At 33.4% G+C, this 20,032-nt stretch overlaps 1 protein-coding gene and 1 pseudogene across 1 annotated transcript in view; one reads left to right on the top strand and one right to left on the bottom strand.

The window, feature by feature from the left end:
* The window catches only part of LOC139781160 (juvenile hormone esterase-like), a 44,552-nt gene extending 35,661 nt beyond the window's left edge, over positions 1-8,891 (bottom strand). Inside the window, exon 1 of the mRNA XM_071719997.1 lies at positions 8,813-8,891. The gene's annotated coding sequence lies outside the window, so the exon portion shown is untranslated. The remainder of the gene's footprint in view (positions 1-8,812) is intronic.
* LOC139781153 (uncharacterized) lies at positions 1,266-19,419 on the top strand (annotated as a pseudogene).
* The last annotated feature ends 613 nt before the right edge of the window (positions 19,420-20,032 follow it).

Raw genomic sequence — 20,032 nt, 5'->3', positions numbered from 1 at the left:
GCAACCAGATGAACACATTACTGGTAGTTTTTCTAACCAAACTTTTTATTCCCGACTGCTGCCGGCCGAAGGTTTGCACAACGGAGGGAATATTCGTTTCACCTAAGTATATACCTTTGTATACTTACATGACAACCTCACCAGGTGTGTCAAGCAAATTTTAAGAGAATAATAGGTATCTAATATGTGAGAATGATAGGTATTCCGATGATCCGTGTTTACGCTCTTATCCATCAAAACAAAGTCGACATAGAAGTTTAGAGGTTATTCTGTCATTCACCAAGCTGCCAGTATTATGTTCATTTCATGATTTATGTCCATAATACTGTTGACAGTATTAGGATTTATGTCCATAATACTGTTGACAGTATTAGGAAAAACACGAAAAAGTGAACATATTACTGACATGAATAATTATATTATAAAAATTAATAATTTATTCCATATATATTTTTTTTTTCTTTAATTTCAACATTATTTTATCAGAAAAATGTGTTACCGTGAGACTTACTATTCAAATTTTGCCTATAATCGATAATCTTTGCAGCTACTTTCATCTACTCTACTAATAAAAATGGACGTAACTCAGCAGAAAAATGAGTTTCTCGGACTTTAAGTATTTTTTTTCATTAGTGGATTGGCTTTTAGTTTCAGTTTATTGTTATAATAATAACCAGATTTCTTGAAGATTTTATTAAAAATTAATAAAATAATATAAGATATAGTTTTCATATTTTAAAAAGTATTTTAATTTTGATTGACAGTAATATGGACTCTGTCAGTAATTGGGTCTTTCACCCTACTCGTGAAAGAGCAACATATATTTGTTCACAACTAAATATAGAACTTCCAGCTTCCACAACAGTATGTTTTAAACTTGACTTTTATAAATAATTACACTATAACTTAAGGGGGGAAATCAGTGTAAAATTTTGAAAAAGTCGAAAAAATTTTTTGCATTTTTTAAATGTTTTGGGTCTTAAAAATGTGCCCGTGAAGTATTTTAGTGAAATTCGGAAGAACAAAGAAGCTACGGGCTACAGACGCATTGAGGTATATAAGTCGCTCAACGCTCGAAAACCGCTCGCAGCTGTTCGGAGTGTCTTTATATACAACATTTATTTATTTATTTATCTATCTAATTATTATGTTTTACTGTTAAAAAGATGCTTGAGTGGTTTCACTCAAAATAATAACAAGAGTTTTAATGCTCTTGTTTGGAAATATGCTCCGAAAAATACTTCAGGCGAAGCTAAAATCGCTGAATGGGGTCTTATTTAGCTGTAATCCAGTTTAACGAAGGGTACACTGGATTATTGGAAGTATTGGAAGTTCTAAAGATAAAATTTGGACAACAAGTAACCGAATACCGCGACAAGCAGAATGCGCTCCGTATTTCCGCTGCTGAGCGAAAAGCAAAAGCAATGACGCGTGACACTAGATTTCAACGGAGACATACTTTAAATGAACAGGAGGATGCTGAACATAATTTGGGAGACTTATTTTATGGTCCTGGAGTAGATGCGCTATGGTAAGTTAAAAAATTCCAACGTTATAACATAAATAATTCGTTTTAAAACTTAATGCGTTTTTCTCAAAACAAGATTTTTTAAACTGGGTACATTCATAATTTAGTGAATTTTCAACGAATGCATTTGAAATTTTATGTGAAGGCTTATAATTAGATTATCTTCAGTTGCACGTACGGAATTTTCGATTAAATAATTTGTTTTTTTTTATAACGTTAAAAAACAGGTCAATTTTTCACCGATTTTTGTTTTTTTCAAGAGTTCGCTATTTTGTAACAAATTATAATTTTTTTAAATCTGTACGTGCAACTAAAACTATTGTCTCATATTTTTAGAAAATACTTGTCTTTTTTGTTTCAGAACTTCTGTTGGTCCGCTACGCATGCGCCCGTTTGACATAATTTTTTTTAGCCCACATAGCATGCTATCAAAAAGACGTCCAGAAGATATCCTGAAGATATATTTAGGAGATAGGATATCTTCGGGATATCTTCTGGACGTCTTTTTGATATGCATGCTATGTGGGAGGCGACTCACACTAGTGATTATTGTAGCTATAAATATTATCTAATATTTTTTCACGGAAATTTCACAAAAAGTAGTTCAAATTATGTACTTTGTGATGTTAATAAAGTAATTTAGAAAAAAAATTATTTGCCAGAAAAAAATCTTTAAAAATAGTCTTTTCTAAAGCTGTTACACTGATTTCCCCCCTTAACGACTATAACATATCGAAAATTGTTTTCTCACAACACAAATGCTCTATTCATTACTTATAACTTAACACTTAAACCATTCTATCGTATGTTCAATTCCCGATGACAGTATTTTTAAAATCTGTAAATAATTAATTCGTTAATATTAAAAAATGCATAGCATTTTGTGCAGTTACTATTGTATATATTTCTACAATATATCTTATAGTAGACATTTATATAATGCTGATGCAAACTTTTGACTGCAATCAATCTGTTTAAGCTTGATAAAGTTAATCCTTAGACCTCGAAATCTTGCTGCTAACTTATATGTATAATATGTTGTTGCAAATATCTTGTCACAATAAAACACGGAATATTTTTCTTAAAGGAATAAATAATGCTAATGCAAGCTGTCGATTTGCAATCAGTCCGTTGATACAATTAATCTTGATATCTTGAGATCTTGCTTTATCAAAAGTATTTAAAAAATTAATTTTAGTTTGTACTAAACATTAGAATTTCTACTCGGCGTTATATGATTGTAACTTATTAACTTGATAGTAAAAATACGCATATTCAATGTTATAATATAGAAGATGGGATAGAAAGAAAAAAGAAAGAGGGAGAGAGAAAGGAAAGGAGAGGGATTATAATGTATTATGTGCAAATATAAATGTTAATTTATTTTAATTAATTGTTTCTTATTTTATAAGCGAAAATCTCTCAACAAGCTAATTAAAATAAAAGACGGTCAATTTCTGAGCAATAATAAAGATGTAAAAAAATAAAAAATAAATAGAAATTTTGGTTTATTAAGAATTCAAAAGTAACAATAAGCTGTTAAACTACTCTCTCAATTTTATTCTTAAAATATTCATTAACATTACAACATCATTAACTGTCATCCGCATTGTATACGCATTAAAAAAACAATGTATTGTACATGCTTATTACGTACACTTACACATTCAAATATGCGATTCAACAGCAGTAAGACCGCTGAAAGATGTACAGGAAAATGTACACGTACTTAAGTTCATATGTGTCACATACATCCAAATATGTACGAACGTGAGAGTTGCGAACGGGTCTTGAGGTTGCGAGGAACAAGACTTGAGGAACAAACTCGCTTTGTGTGTGTGCGTGTATACGTCTGACGGAATCTTATTTCACGAAAAAAAGTGACTATTTTACTGTTGAGATTTCGAGATTTCAAAATTGATTGCACCGATTTTAATCAGACTGGTCGCAATTTACATGCGCGATATTATTATAAGAAAAATGTCGTTACATATATTTATCATGCCTATAGCTTCTGAGATATTTTAATTAAAAGGTTGATTGACGTGAAAACTTCTAAGTTTAGTGGTACCACGTCGTGATGGTATGAACATAGCTGTAGTGGACATAGTATTATTTTTTATGTACTACTTGGCGTCGCAGTATTACCGTATCGCTTGGTCGTAAACGGAAACATAACAAAAAAAAATGAACGCGTGGTCGCCACGCGCGTTAGAAGTGAAACTTCTGAAGGAAAGGGCTTTGCCATAACTTTTCTGAAATTAATACAAATATATACAATACAACGGCATTAGTCTCTACGCAGCCGCCCGCAACTCAAAAATGTGTTACACGCAGTTCCCTGTAAGCGCATAATATTATTTAATATTAAGTAATATTCTAGGCGTAATCTTAGAACATTAAATACAATATTCTAGTAACATTAATAGATGGTTATATGTCCGCTCCTGATAATATTATATGAATATTATATGAAATAATATTATTTAATGTTATAAAAATATTTTAAATTTTCGGGAATAAACTATCAAATAAATAAATTATTTTTAATTCAATAATTAAAAAATTTATAAATATTTAATGAATAATAGTTCTAAAATTAATGTTACGAATGGTTATAAATATTGTCTATTAATCAGTGTGAGGGATATGTAAGAATATGAAAAAAATTATAAATTTTATTATTTTTATTAAATAAAATCTTTGTTTATAATTTTGTATAAATATTTGAATATTATAATAATATCCAAAGAATATTATTCATTTATTCATTCATTCATAATGGCGCAACAGTCCTAGTCGGACCTGGGCCTCCTCCAAAGTCATGTGCTTGTGGTGCGCACGCAGGTTGTACACAAGCACATGGGACCTACAGTTTTAACGCCGAATCCAAACGGCAAGTAGAGGGGGTTTCGAGGCAAGGGATACTCCTGACGGGCTGCCATTCCGTCGAGGAGGAGAGACAAGCGATACAATTTTATTTATTTTAGTTCTACCAGGACTGGATTCGAACCTGAAATCTTTGGTTTAGCAGACCAGTGCGCTGTCTGCTACGGCACGCTCGCTCTCCCCAAGGAATATTATATGAACGTTAATTTGTTGACTAGAATAATATTCTAAGAACTTTTTTATAATATTCCACTGATATTAAAATAGTATACCAAAGGATATTATGTGAAGTGAATATATAACATTAACAGAATAATCCTATAATATTAGAAAATATTATATAATATTCTCGGAATATTATAATAATATTATTTTAATTTTTAATAATATTAATACAATATTCTAGGAATATTGTGTGCTTATAGGGTTCTCACTCTACCCGTCTCGCCAATGCCGTACGCCTATTGGTCGAATTTTCGTTACACTTTTCGTGTCACAAAATTTGTGTTGCGAAATTCGTAATTTCGTGTCGCGAATCGAACTCACAACCGTGTCTAAAGAAGTTTCACTTTAAAAATAATTTTAGAAAGCTCAAATAATTAAAAATCAATGTTAGTAAAAAAAAGAGCACAGAGCCGTAACAAGGCGTTATTGTTTAATAATTTTTTTAATTAAATTGAAAACTTTACAAACGTTTTGGCCTAGAATCAGGCCATCTTCAGTGTATAATATTAATTCTAACTTATAACGCGGTAAACGCTTATCATATAGACATCGCAATAATTAGAATGTAGCGAAGGAAAAACAATATGTGTCGTGAAGCAAAAGATTATGTGGTGCGAGAATCAGTATGTGGTGTTCCATGTCGAATCTTATGATGTTATTATAGTTTAAAATGTCGAGGTCAAGTGCTCGAATCTTTTACTTCACGACACATAATTGTTTTTCTTCACTACGTTCTAATTATTGCGATATGTATGTGATAAGCGTTTACCGCGTTATAAGTTAGAATTAATATTGTACACCGATGATGGCCTGATTCTAGGCCGAAACGTTTGTAAAGTTTTCGACCTAATTAAAAAAAAATTTTTAAACAATAACACCTTATTACGGCTCTGTGCCCTTTTTTTTACTAATATAACAAAAAATGTTTGAATAATAATAGAAATAAATTCTTTCCGATTTCTGAATAAATTCAAAACTTTATTAAAAATAAATAAAAGAATTCGATCATCAAAATATTCTCCATTATTCTTAATAATCTTACATTTTTCGAGCAGCTTGCTAATGTTGTCACGATAAAGACTTGGCGGTTTTGAGACGATAAAACTATAATAAAGGCATTTTTGGACAACTGTCTTGAAGTGTGTATTCGTCAAATGATGTCGTAGCGATCGAAACAAATGATAATCTGAAGAGCTATGTTCCTGGTTCGATATAAATAAGCCGCGTGAGAAAAAATTTTCCAGCTCAAAGTGAAGATGACATTCTTTGTCATCTTTACAAAGTGTGGACGATTTTATCATGAAGCAAAATAATTAATCTTACGTTTAATTACCTTACCAGTAAATAGCCTTTTCTTGCTCAATTTTGTCACTCAAATTGATAAGTTACAGTTGGTAGCACTTAGCAATTACTGTTTCTTCTGGATTTAGTAGATATATATATCATAATACATCATATTCTTCAACGCATCATCTTCTTTCATGTCGTACCAGATGCACTAATATACATATGTGTATACGTATATAGGGTAGACCGAGGCGAATCGGATTACAGGGCGAATCGGATCAATATAAGTTTTAAGACAGTTTTCGTTAGTGTTTTGTTTCAAACAAACAGTTTTATCGTACTAATTAGCACGATAAAATAGCTCGTTTGAAACAACACACTAACGAAAACTCCGATTGATCCGATTCGCCTTGGTCTACCCTACCCTACTACAAAAATCGGAGCATGTAAACAATAATTATCTATTTTATATATGCTAAATATTGCTAATTAGTTTAAAATTTTGAATCATTTAGTTATATGACTTTAAACTTTTGTCGGTATAAGTCCATTTAAGGATAATATATTCATTTTGAGGTCATTCAAAATATTTTCACCGAAGAATACCTACGTAAATAGGGCGTGAGTAGTTTTCAAAAGTTTATCCTGTAAACGCTTATACATTAACGTTGCATAATTTCAAAAAAATAAGAATAAAATATTTTAATTTGAATAAATGTACTATTTGAGTAAAGTGAGTAAGAAAAAATATTGTAATTTTCATTTTACATTATTTCTATGTCTGAGCTCACTTCGACCAAACTCCTATTAACTTAATCATTGATTTAATCAACGATTAATGGTCGCCAACATGACAAAATAATTAGTATGAGCATTTATCTTTCTGCGGATATAATCGTTCTAACCCAATCTTTCGTTACATATCTTTTCGTGTATTGTAGAAAAGAAAGATATGTAACGAAAGATTGCGTTAAGACGATTATAACGCCAGAAATACAAATGATCACACTAATTATTTTGTCATGTTGGGAACTTTTTAATCAATGATTACGTTAATTGGAGTTTGGTCGAAGTGGCCTTAATACATCTAATAATCTAATAAAATAACTGTACATCTAACAAAATAACAATTCCAGTTTTAGTTTTGACAAGCACAGACGTATGTATAAACACACACGCATCCGCATTATATAAAAAAAGAAAATAATAATAATAATTATTAAAATATCTAAAATAATAAAAATTCTATTGTATTTTATATTTTCTTATTTATTGCAATAACATAATATTTTTTAAAGCACATAATAATACTTTTCTCAAATTCAGAATAGATACTTTAACATTTTTTTTCATAAAATAAATAAGTACTGACATTTTTAGTCATCAAGCAATATATTTTGCCTCATAATAACTCTTGTAAATTATATCCATTCTGCTTTTATGTTTTTGAATCATGCGCCGATCACTATTCAATCTTAAGATGCTCGATAATCGAAATTATCGAAAATGTCAACATCAAGCGATGCGGTAACATTGTAATGCCAAGTACATAAAAAGGGTCACTGACCACATGACTACCAATACCAATAAGTACTAACGCATAAACATTGAGGCGCTATGAAACTTATTCGAAATCCTTACGTTAAACTAGTTTTTGAATAAAATATCTCAAAAATTAAACCAGTTTTCACACACACACACACACACACACACACACACACGCGCGCGCGCACGCACACACAAATTTAAGAGAATTTTTCTTATATAATATCGACATAAGCTTTCGATTGCGACCAGTCCGAAAAAATCAGTGTAGACTGCAATGTAGTCAATTCCGAGATGTTAAGATCTATTACGTAAGACGTGACATCTTTTGCGTTCTAGTTTCAGTTTCAATCACACGTACGCATAATCAGCGATTTTGTTTCTTAAGAGGCTTACGCAATGTCTATATACAATATTATTAAAATTATAAGAGGGAACATTTATACACATATTTACGCGCAATAATTTCTGATGTACACAAAACAGCAGACAAACAAAGGAACACAAAAGGACAAACAAAGAAAGAGGATAGGAAAGGGTGAGAAGAGAAGGGGGAGGGAAGGGGAGAGAAAGAAAGAGAGAGAGAGAGAGAGAGAGAGAGAGAGAGAGACAAATGCGTACATACTCACTTAAGCACACAGTCATTCACAATCATGCATACAAATACAAATTGACAGAATATCTAGAAAATGAATTGTATTGATTATAAAATCAATACAAGCAATAGAAGGCACTGCTAATTACAGTTTATCGTTTGTTTTGATCGAAAATAAAATAAAATCATGAATGGAATCAAAGATAAAATATACCCAGACAGTATGCACGTCTGAAAGATGTCTTTACGTTGGGTATATATTAATGTATGTGATAATATACATATATAATATATAATATACATATATAATATATAATATACATATATAATATATAATATACATATATAATATATAATATACGTATATAAAGTTATTACTGCAAATTTTTACAATGTAGGGGAAATATAACTAATAGACATTGTACAAACATAATACGTTTTCTAAAGATATAAAATGGTTATTAATAAATGATTTAGAAATAAAAAAATGCAATTGGCCAGAAGATGGTAGAAATGCATATACGTATATTTTGTGCAGGACAAATATAATGAAATTTGTAAACCTCATAAAAAAACCTTTAAAATAATTAGTGGAAGTAGTTTCCTAAATAAACTGCATTTATAATCATTCTATTATATTCATTGAATTATAATCTATATCCTCTTAAAATGCTGTTTTTCAGTCCCAATCATTGTCTAAATTATATGTACTTGATTGATTTGACTTGATTGATTTGACTTACCTTTTCGCAAGACGAACAAATATTGATTTAAAAATTCAATTGCTCCAAGAGAGATCTGAATGACGAACTGAATGAATCATGAAAATCCTCACACTCTTATTGAAAAAGAGCGTTCGTGTTGCGCCAACATACGGACGAGCGACGCACTAACGGCGAATCCATCTCTTACAAGTTATTTAATCAAATAAAGACATAATTATTATCCCTCACTAATTGTTCAAATATTAAATTACTTTTTAAAAAAAAGGTAAAAAAGGCAAAAAAAATAGCATAGCTAAATACAAATTTTGTAAGAGTTTTTATGTATAAAAATAAATTTTAAACATTTAATATAATTATAACAATCTCATAAAAAATCTTACAAAGTAAAAAAAAATTACGCCAAATACGTAACGAGTATTTAAAAGCGTATGTCATTAAATAAAAAATTAATTGATTAAAAATAGATATGAAATTAATTTAGTTAGCCAAGTATTACCTATTGAAACAAACATAAATCGTAAAAAATAATAAAAATAATAAATAATAAATAACACTTATAAATAATCAATACTTTTATTACCATAATTCCGTTTCAATCAAGAGACCACGAGCCAAATGCCTCGTCATCTAATTAGTGACGCGCATGAATGGATTAACGAGATTCCCACTGTCCTAATCAGGACGAGACAGCTATTTAACAACTGCCGAATTGAAATAAATTCGGATAACGAAGCTGTATATAATTTTTCTCTTTAACTACCAACTTATTACATGTACAGCCAGGTAAACTGTCGTACACGTATGTTGTACTTATGTTCTTTTAGTCTGGTTTGAAGCTGTTTTTTTGTCTGGCCAACATAAAAGGCATCACAGTTTTTGCAACAGATCTTATAAATTACATTGTTATTTGAGAAGAAGGAGCTCCTATTGAACCCTAACCCAGGTAGCAAGACTCGTCATTTTGACGTCAATTGACGTCAAAAGTCTGTCATTTTGACGTCTTTTGACGTCATTTGACGTCAAAATGACGAGTGCTTGCTACCTGGGTAATGATACTGCTGAGTTTGTTTAGAATCCGGTACCCTATAGATATATTAGATTTATCTAAATATTAGATTTATCACCGACGTGATTATTTCAGAGGCAGATTTAAGATATAGAAGAACGTTGAATCTCTCTCTTTGTTCTGATTTGACGTTTTCTGTGTTTTTGTTTAAAGATTGTGTTTCGAGTTTTTTTAATCTAAGGTTAATATGTGTGAAAAAAAAATTATATCTATAGAATAACCATTCTCAAGCAAATTATTTATAATAAGTTTTTTCTGTAAAAACTAGGATGGAACAACATAATTGTTCTGTCTACCAGGTTATATAGATGGTTCCTAATTTATGTTGCATAGGGTGGCTAGAGTAAAATGATAAAAATCTACCCGAGAACCAATTGAAATATATGGAGTATAGAGCCGTAACAGGATGTCAGCGTTAATAATTATATATGTGTATTAAGGGGGCATATACACCCCTCCCCCCCTAGCAGGGTCAAACAAATCGATTTTTGGATTTTTACATATTTATAAAGTTTAATATTTCAAAAATGTTTGGTGCAAATTTCAGGTCAAAATTCCGAAAAATTAAGTTATATATAGCCATGATACATTGATGTGCGCTGCTACCCCAGCGTCGTGCCGCGCCGCTCAAGTACCGCGACCGGATCACGACCCGACGGTCTTTTCGGTTTTGTATTTGATTTATTGTATTCTTTGGTATAATAAAAAGTATTGGAAAGTATATAGGATAAAAAAAAGCAGTATAGAAAAGGTTCGAGAGACGATCATATATCCGGGGAATTTAGGAAATTCATTAAAAGAAAAAGGGTAAATATGCATAAAAGGTTACACTTCACCAATTTTATCGCCACTTAAATATGTTGTAGAGGAGGTCTTTCTGAGTAATTACACGCAAGGAAAAAGTGGGGGACGACATTAGTTTAGAAGAAATTGCAAATTAAAGTTTCACAATTTTAATACTTTTTTTAGATATTATAAAGTCACATTAGTTCTAAGAGAAGTAATTTGTTGATATGTGTGTGTAGATAGTACACATGTAGGCGGGGGAGGGACGGTAGCCCCTTCCTTGTAAGCAGGGGTGGTGGGGGTGGACCTCGGTTCGCGTGGAAAGTCATGGGTATTTTGTCAACGATTGAATTAATCGATTTTGCACAATTTGTTAGAAGATTTCACCATGCAACTACACGAATTTCTCAGCCTCGTTAACGGTAATAATAAATTGTTAATTCGATTGTTGACAAAATATCCATGACCCGCGGAAAACAGTTAAATATGAACTTTATATGGACCTTAATAAAATCTCCATTTAAATTTTATTTGATTTAAATTAATGCTGAATAACTGCATTAATATGGCTCATATTTGTTCTATATATAAAACTTAATTAAGAATATAAGAAGAAATGCCGATATACATTTCGATTAAAAATCTCGAACATATGAATACATGTCGTATATTCTTAATCGACGTGTATACTCGTACGTATGTTTCGTAGTATACAAAGTAGGGGAGACCGGGGCTAGACCGTTAGTTTTTTTTCGGTGCCGATTTTTAACAACAAAATAAATAATTGTAGTTAAATGTGGTATACCACTGTAAAGAGTGAACCTTTAGCTACAAAATTTATACAGGAAATTTTTATCTACGTCGCTTTGTTTAACCGGTATAGAGCAAAAACGACAACGGTGCAAAAATTGAAATCTCAAAAATGCCGGGGTTGAACCGCCACCCCCCCGGGGTTAATCCGTTACACTGCATTTTCAATACATATACGTACATCTAATCCTGAAAAATGATAGGATACATTTTAATAATTGTTTTTTAAGAGAAAAATAAAAATTTATTTCACAATTTTATGCGAAACATTAAAAAATAATTGTTTTACCTATTCCATAAAACAATTTAGGCACGTGAATACAGAGGTTAACCAAATCGTAAACTCCCCAATGGCACGTTACATTGTCAACGCGGGCAACCACGGGAAACACGCGTGACGGCGTTCCGGTGCCATAGGATCAGCGCGGACCCTCGAGCAACCTAACCAAGCCGCGTTTCTCGCGGGTGAGCGATAAATAGCGACAGGGGGGGTTAGAAAAGCTCGCGGTGGAGCGCGACCATTTTACCGACTCGACGGCGTCCTCGCGCCGATTCCTCGACGCGCCGACGACGACGACGACGACGACGGCCACGACCACCACGACGACGACGGCCACGACCACCATCACGACGACGACGATGACGACGATGACCACCACGACGACGACGACGACGACCACCACCGACACCACCACCACTACAACGGCGGCGACAATGACGCCGAGACGATGCGGCGAACGCTGGACGATGCGGTCGCACGCGCGACTGTCACTGACACAACGACCAACAACGACGATCTACCGCGCGCGCGGCATGTCAACTCTCGCGCGGAAATCGCGGGATCTCAGAGCCGTGCCGTGTCTCGCCGTACCTCGCCGACGTGCCGTGAGCGCGAGCGATCTCGAAAACAACGGTCCGCCATCTTTTTGGTCGGCCAAAACACCCGTTTTGCGACGATACGTGCGTACCATTTCCCTCCTACACAAACTGACGCACGTGCAAGGGGAGACAGAATCACGCCGCTCGCGCTCGAGAGAAACCTAACCTGAAATCGCCGTGAGCTGAAGTCGTGCGCCCGGCGCGCCACAGTGACGAGACTGGCGGACCAGCCCCGGGTGCTTACTAGCGGATAAGCCCCAAACATAAGTTTCAGGTTTGATCGCCCACGAAATATTAGACATCAACGATAATGAAAAAACTACACTGGATTCGTGTTCAGCATGCATTACTCTTTATAATCACGTACCTCGAGATTTGGAGAGCAAATATTATTGCAGATATTACAATATTTCCACGCGCAGAAAATTTCACTTTTACCTTCCGAAAACACGTTTGCCCTCGTAAAAATCATAACACGGCAGGTAACCTGCCGAAACTCCGTTGGTCACATGGGTACCATAAGCAGCGTTTACAATGTTAATAGCGAGTTCGCACAATAGACAGGTTCCGAGATATTTGATTTGGCGGATTTACCCCGTTAGCGGTCTAGCCCCGGTCTCCCCTATATATACGTACTTCTTACAGTATCATTTCATCATCAAAATATTCGTATTTAATTTGGCTTAATAAGGATTTAATTAGCTAATATATTCAATTTAAATATTAATCTTATTGAAACCATATATGAAATTAATAAGTTGTACATTTTATTCAAATTTCATTAAATTCAAATAAAACTTTTATATGTTCTTAATATGTTGAATTTAAATAAGACCTTTATATGTTCTTAATAAGTTCTAAATCTAATTTAAATTTAATTAAATTCAAATAAGACCTTTATACGTTCTTAATGAGGCTTTTAAGGCACAGCGCGCGCGCACCTGGGGCTGGATCCTTGAATTTATTCGCAAGAAAAACGTATGCGGAAATTCTGCTCTTATAAAAAAGTTGCAAGTTGATTAACTAAAAGCCATGTGATCAACTTGCAACTTTTCTGTAAGAGTAGAATTTGCGCATACCTTTCTCTTGCGAATAAATTCAAAAATCCAGCCCCTGTTGTAGCTTGCCGAAATTTTGCGGTTTCAATCAACAGGCAATGTTTTTCAAACGTTTTGTAATATGTGTTTAAAACTGATTTTCAAATATTTTTCAAACGTTTAAAAAACATTGTCTGCTAATTAGGATAATAATAGGATTAGAGAATATGGTATCAACAGAGAATGAGTTATAAGATAAAAAAAAAACGTTTATAAATTACAATTATTGTGTTTATATTGGTTTGCTTTAAATCCAGTGGTACAAAAAGAAGATAAGTAAACTTCTGATAAAATTAACGAAATGCGCAACACTTGCGCAGTAATCGAATACATAAAAACAAATATTAATCGCTAGCAACAAAAAGATTGATGCAGTTGCACAAAATATTAATCACCATAAAAACCAAGAATACAATTTGCTAGCTCAAAAGAATAAAAATAGAGACATTTTTTATATACTTAATCAAACTGAACCCTTATGGAAAAATACACTCAACTTTTGGTGTTAACCGTTAAAAAAACACCATAGAAAAACTCTTAAAGTTGGGTGTGATTTCGGACCAATTAAAGGTTAACCATCATTTGAAGGTTAATCTTCAATTGGCGGTCCGAAATCACACCCAACTTTAAGAGTTTTTCTTCGGATGATGGTTAACCTTCAAGTGATAGTTAACCTTCAATTACCCACACAGCACAGGTAGATCCTGAGAATGTTCTCAGTATATCACAAACGTAGATTATGTATATCCTGTTGATATTCGAAATACGTCTATGATATTTTGAGAACGTACTGAGGATGTTCTAATGTCTACCCTAAAAGCTTACTCAGTATATACTGAGAATATTTCTTGGTATATTGTGAGTATATTAAAAAAATATTTTGATCACATTACCAGTATCTACTAGAAAATATTTTGCTTGTTAACAAACCAAACAAATAATTTTGTTGCGTTAATGCAAACAAATTTTTGAATTTTGCTCTCTGTCGACTCTTACCGAAGAAAGTTTAATGCCCTGCAAAGCAGGTATAAACGAAGGTCCTGGATGAGGAGCACACTTCGTAAACAAAAAGGGTTATGTCAGAGGCCCTGCTGGTGAGCACGTCCTGACTGGCGAACTTGAGAACGCTGGAGAAACCCTGCCGAGCTGCCCTAGATATAGGAGTCGATGTTGAATCTTAATTACGCGAAAGAATACTGGCGATGCGCCGCGTAGCGGGCGCGAGCCGAACTCTCCTGCCGCGCGAGCTCGCGCTGCCGCCCGCGTGATAAATTTCGAATATTGTTAAAATATCAGTAAAATAATATACTATTCTGATAAATTTAGCATATCCTGAAAATATTCGATAAATAGACCGAATATTACTGATAAATTTCGAATATTCTTAAAATATCAGTAAAATAATATACTGCAAAATATATTATAGAGATATTATCAGTATATCTTGTACATCTATAGTATATTGAGTATTAATTCAGTATATACGAATGATATCATGTGCTGTGTGGGTAATGATTAATCCTTAAAAAATGACGGTATAAACCCTAAAAATATGAACCCTCAAATGAAAGTAACAAATATGGCGTCCCAATGAGAATCTCTTAAGGAGGGTGGTTAGTCAAATCAATTTGATAAGAATTAGTTCAATGGAGAATATTCGTCTATGGGAATCTGTCGTCCATATATGCCAAAGTTGAAGATAATCGTCTGCATGGTTGTCGAGTAATTAATTATTGAAGTTATACTCTTGTCTCTCTCTTATACACGGGCGACACAGCAAAAATGTTACCTAACCTGTAATGTAACTCTCGAAAGCATATTAAAAATGATAATAATTTAGTGAAAATAGGTGCAAATAACTCTTTACATATTTAGGAAAAACTTTCTCGAAGACTGAAATGATTCGTCTTTATAGTTATCAAGAAATTGTAAAAATAAAAAAAACAGGACCACATTTATTATTTCCACATTTCAATGTGGATAATAACGTATTTGGGTTTCAATTGTACAAACAACTTTTTTTAAACCTTAAGAAACAGCAATTAAATGCATTCCACATATTTATTTGCTAAAATTCGTTTATTTCACGCGACGAAAATCTAACCTATATGCTTTCCCCCTGCCGCGCCGCCTGCCTCGCACCGAGAACTAACCAACCTCCTTAAGGACTCCGCTCGCTGAACCGGATTCCTCGCCTCGATCCTCCCTCTCGGACGCTAGCTGCCGCAGCTCTCCCTTTCCTGGCGGTGAGCTCTCCCTGGTGATCCGACTCTCGCTCGGTTAGTCTCCAGAACACGCGCCGCAACGATCAATCCGTCAAGAAAGAAATAACGGACTCGACACGTTCGAAGAAACGCAAGCAAGTGCGGCCATGACACCTAACGAGTGAGGAAGGAGGCGGGGGCTCTTTGAGAGTGGCGACTCGCGCGTCGCGCCATCTAATGTGAAACGATCGGGCGTTGTAAAACGCGAAAAGAATTCGAGCGCAATATCTGAACAAATTATTTAATTTTTAATAAGTCCAATTATTAATATTTATTTTCATAATTGAACTTATTTTTTATTTTGATAAATGTAAATACAAATATCTTATTGTATTAATATTTAATATTAATAATTTAATTAGTTGCTTAATTTAACTTCTTGTTTAATAAATGAGCGGATGTAGTACTGAAAATGTACCTATTATATAATATTTTAATTTTCAAAATTGTCAAATTACAAACAGGAATTTTGTTGTGACTTTTACAGTTATAAAGTAACTATTTAATGGAAATGGAAGCCTAAAAAAATTAATATTGTAACGCAATTATTATAATGCTCAAATTATAAAATATTTACATTATCCATGTCTGCCAATACAATATAATTTTTTATTCATATTGCATTCTATATAATGGCAATGTTATTATATATTTGACAGGCAAATCAAAATAGCTTTGAATCGATATCGAAATGATGAAATATCCATGTCTTAACAGAAAATACTACATAATTTGCCTGTTTTTCGATACATATATATTTAAAATAATTAAAAACCCACATAGCATGCATATCAAAAAGACGTCCCGAAGATATCCCGAGAAGATATCCTATCTCCTAAATATATCTTCGGGATATCTTCTGGACGTCTTTTTGATATGCATGCTATGTGGGAAGCCAATGACCTACATAACTAAAACTGAAATTATAAAATATATGTACGATGTAGACAGTATAAAATAATTAACATAATTAAACATGCAGATTTGTGGTTGATAATGACAAAATTCAATAATAAACCTATAACCTAACAGACTACAACGCAAGACTAACATAACTCGCAGGTTTATTAAAATCTTATGAATCACAATTTTTGATTAAATATTAATATATGATGGGTCAATGGAAACACTTTCAATTAAATAAAAATTTAATTTGGGTGTTAATTAAAATTTTATTTGTTTCAAATACAAATAAAATTTGAACTCAGGATGGTTAGATGCTTATTAAATATTAATATGATCCATATATGCGCCTGGACAAGTTAAATCCAATAGCAAGATCTTATTTAAATTTAATTTCGATCCAAATTTGGAACATATTTAAATTTAATTACTTTTATATTCAATATTTGGTTTTTATTTGAGTTTAATTTCGTTCATATAAATGACTAATATAAACCATATTTAAAACATATTTAACTCTTTTCCGCGGGGACTTTTCACGCGAACCGAGGTCCACCACACCCACCCCTGCTTGCGGGGCGATAGCCCCTCCCCCGCTCACATATGTACTGTCTACACACATATCATACAGCAAATTACTTCCCTTAGTACTGAAAAAAAAAAACATTATTATAGCATATACAAACTTTAATGTCAAACTTCAATTTGTTGTATTTTCTTCTAAACTAATACCGTCCCCCACTTTTTTCTTGCGTAGAATTACTCAGAAAGACCTCCCCTACAACATATTTAAGTGACGGTAAAATCGGTGAGGTGTAACCTTTTATGGATATTTACCAGAAAATAAGTTGTCACCTAAAAATAGATATAAAGTAGAAAAAAGGAAGCAGGTGTAAGTGCTAGTGCAAAAAAATTGAAAAATGCGAACAATGTTCATGTATACCTGAAGAATCAAATATTGGATATCGAATTTTAAATTTCTTACCAGTTTTTTCTACTTTATCTAAATGTGTAAAATGCAAAACGTGCGGAAGTGACGTGAAATTTAGACAGTACTCGAGGACTGGGATTTAAAATAATGGTTTTGTGTTTATTATGCAAGCCGACTTCGATACCTTCATGCCCTTACATCAACACGGCTTATAGTCTTTGCGCAATATCCCCTCCCCGTGGTCACTAAGAGGTCCCCGCAATTTGAGAGTGTTTCTTTATGTTTTCAGGGGTGGGAAATTCAATTCTATTGGTTTTTTTCACCTAGCTCCGCGCAGTTATTTGTTAATAACAATTTTATGTTGAAAAATCCATTTTTAGAAGAGACAATGCGAGTTACAAAAAAATGTGTTGAACAAAAGTTTTCCCTGTCTTTCTAACGAAGAAGTACGTTTTTGAATTTTTTAAATCTGACGAGTAGTTTCGGAGATACGAGCAACAGAGCGACAGGCGGCGGGGGCGAGCACGATGGGGCGAAAAACTGAGCATGCATATTTTGAGTTGCAATCATGTATCTGTACTCACCATTTTTGGGACTCAAAAAATGAAATTCCAGATGCATTATTTTTGCATTTTGCATCAAGAAAAGGTGAAAAAGAAATACAAACACATCATTGAATAAAAATTACTAAATTTTTTTTGTTGGATTCTCACATTTTTCTGATGCAGAACAACCACAATAAAATATACAAGGTGCATTATTGACCATACAGATACACGTATTGCGTGAGCATACTTTGCACATACAAGGAGGAACAAGTTCAGATACAGGGATCAATTCATTTGATAATTTTGGTTTCAAAGCTTCGTCTACCTCACGATATCCAAATAATTCAGGATTTAATTTAAAACGTACTTCTTTGTTAGAAAGAGAGGGAAAACTTTTGTTCAACACATTTTTTTGTAACTCGCATTGTCTCTTCTAAAAATAGATTTTTCAACATAAAATTGTTGTTCCGCCTGTCGCTCTGTTGCTCGTATCTCCGAAACTACTCGTCGGATTTGAAAAATTCAAAAACATACTTCTTTGTTAGAAAGAGAGGGAAAACTTTTGTTCAACACATTTTTTTTGTAACTCGCATTGTCTCTTCTAAAAATGGATTTTTTAACATAAAATTGTTATTAACAAATAACTGCGCGGAGCTAGGTGAAAAAAACCAATGGAATTGAATTTCCCACCCCCGAAAACATAAAGAAACATCCTCAAATTGCGGGGACTTCTTACTTGTTAGTGACCATGGGGAGGGGGTATTGCGCAAAGACTATTACGAAATAAATGCACGATTCTGTTTTGCAATGCGTTTATTGGAGATTGGTTTAAATGGAGTAGAAATATTTTGTGGACTAATGGACTTCCCGCCGCCGGTTGAGCAAACGACGTACGATATAACAGTGAAGAATATTTATACAGCTGCTTCAAATGTTTGTGAACTGTTATTGAGAAATGCTGTCAAGGAAGAACAGGAAGAAACACGTAAAGACAATCCTTGTAATGATGGCATAGAACTGACGGTTTCAGGTGACGGTACGTGGTTTTTCCTCGTTATTCAGCGTTGCGGCTCTAATTGGACAATTGGAATTTTCAGGAAAAATTTTAGATCTTATTGTAAAGTCTAGTATTTGCTCTGCATGCAATTACTGGAATAAACACACAAATAGTGAACAATACGAGGAATGGAAAGCTACACACAAAGAATATATTACTCGGCGAATCACGAAGAATCGGCAGGCAAGATGGAAATTGACGCCATGAAGGAAATATTTATGAGATCTGTCGAAAAATATAGAGTAAAATATGGTAACTCCGGTATATCCCTTATGAAAAAGTAGTACTGGTTTTAATACTGGAAAAAGTATTGGTGAAAGTACTGGAGACATAAGTACTCAAAGTACTACTAAATTCGACCATACTGACTTTGTCAGTACTCCTTCCCAGTACTCATCCAATACTCATTCAGTACTCCCTTCAGTACTTCCTCTAGTGTACTCCCTCTAGTACTCCCTCCAGTACTTTCTCCAGTACTCCCCCCAGTACTCCCTCCAGTACTCCCCCCAGCACTCCCTCCAGTACTCCCACCAGTACTCCCTCCCCAGTTCTCCCAACAGTACTCCCACCAGTACTTCCTCCAGTACTCCCTCCAGTACTCTTTTAGTACTTATCGAATACGTGGGATACTAACGTGTAGTACAGGCGCAGTACTTGCGCAGTACTATCCAAGTAGAACAAAAAGTCAAGATGATATCAAAATAACGTCATATTGATAGTTTAGTGTGTTAATTTAGTATTTTATTAATTTAGTATTTCCAAGATACGTTACGAAAAAGTAGTACTAGCAATTAGTACTCAGTACTGAGTGATCAGTACTCGTAGTATTGACAGTACCCAATCAGCAAAGAAATGTTTTTAAAAATATTTTTAAAAACATTTGGAAAACATTTTTGA

Source organism: Temnothorax nylanderi, unplaced genomic scaffold (assembly GCF_030848795.1).
Source record: "Temnothorax nylanderi isolate EJ_2023f unplaced genomic scaffold, tnyl_v1.0 TNYL_tig0319_pilon, whole genome shotgun sequence".
In the NCBI taxonomy this organism is placed as follows: domain Eukaryota; kingdom Metazoa; phylum Arthropoda; class Insecta; order Hymenoptera; family Formicidae; genus Temnothorax; species Temnothorax nylanderi.
The sequence above is the reverse complement of the archived record's forward strand: the minus strand, read 5'-3'. Positions and strand labels throughout refer to the sequence as shown.